The following is a 1,450-nucleotide window of genomic DNA, read 5'->3' on the forward strand; positions in this document are numbered from 1 at the left end:
CAATTAAATATTATTATGTAATTATTATAATTCATTGATAATTAATTATCATAATTTATAAAATATTTATTAAATAAATTACGATAATTAATTAATTAATATTTAATAAATTATGATAAATAATTAATATTTAATAAATTATAATAATTAATTAATATTTAATAAGTTATGATAAATGGTTAATATTTAATAAATTATGATAAATGATTAAAATATTTTATAAATTACGATAATTAATTAATTAATATTTAATAACTTATGATAAACAATTATTACAATGTATAAAATTATTATTATAATAAATATGCGTATAAATAATTATCGTAGTTTATTAGTTATTAGTTGATTATTGTAAGTTTTTACACATTAATGTTTGTCAGTGAATCAAACCGTTTGTTCATGAACAAAATTCACAACATTTCAAATGAACCAATGGGAGAATAGAATATAATGCACTAACTTACACAAATATTTGTTTTTAACTTGTGCAAGATCATGCTACCATACTTAGTCACTACGTCATAGGTGAAATTTAGTGATTTAGACAATATGCACGAAGTTTATTACTTAAATATTGAACTAAAGAGCTTTCGGCTGCAAATGTACGGTTAACTTACTAGCATAGCAGAAAGTTAGTGGAATACGGAATTACCAAGCTATCCTGTTTGATTGTGATAGCTGTAACTGCATTACTCTACTTATATATGTGACACGCTGGAGATGAGATAGTATTTCCCTTCTGTATTAAAGACCAACAATATATATATATATATATATTCGAGATTATAAATTTTAAAATATGGAAGGCTCTGTTTCCCAAAAGTATTTTTATGTTGTTACGTCAATTTGTTCTCAGAAATATATATATATAATTGTTTCCTCAGAAGCATTTTCTATTGCGATATGATTTTTTCTCAGAGTATTTTCTGTCATAAGCATCTATAAAGTATTCGTATCTATTTCAATAATATTTTCTTTATTGTAATTATTTCTATAAAATTGTATTTATTGTATATACAATATAATATAATATTTTCTTTATCATATGTATTTTTATAATATTCTCTGTATTGTATATATATCTAAAATGTTTTCTTTATTATATCTATTTCTATAACATTTTCTATATTATATCTGTTTCAATAATATTTTCTATATCATATCTATTTCAATAATATTTTCTTCATTATATCTATTTCTATAACATTTTTATTATATATATTTCAATAATATTTTCTTTATTATATCTATTTCTATAATATTTTCTATATCATTTCTATTCCAATAATATATTCTTTATTATATCAATTTCAATAAGATTTTCTTTATTATATCAATTTCAATAATATTTTCTTTATTATATCAATTTCAATAATATTTTCCTTATTATATCAATTTCAATAATATTTTCTTTATCATATCAATTTCAATAATATTTTCCTTATTATAT

This window comes from Limulus polyphemus, unplaced genomic scaffold (assembly GCF_000517525.1).
Source record: "Limulus polyphemus unplaced genomic scaffold, Limulus_polyphemus-2.1.2 Scaffold8174, whole genome shotgun sequence".
Lineage (NCBI taxonomy): Eukaryota > Metazoa > Arthropoda > Merostomata > Xiphosura > Limulidae > Limulus > Limulus polyphemus.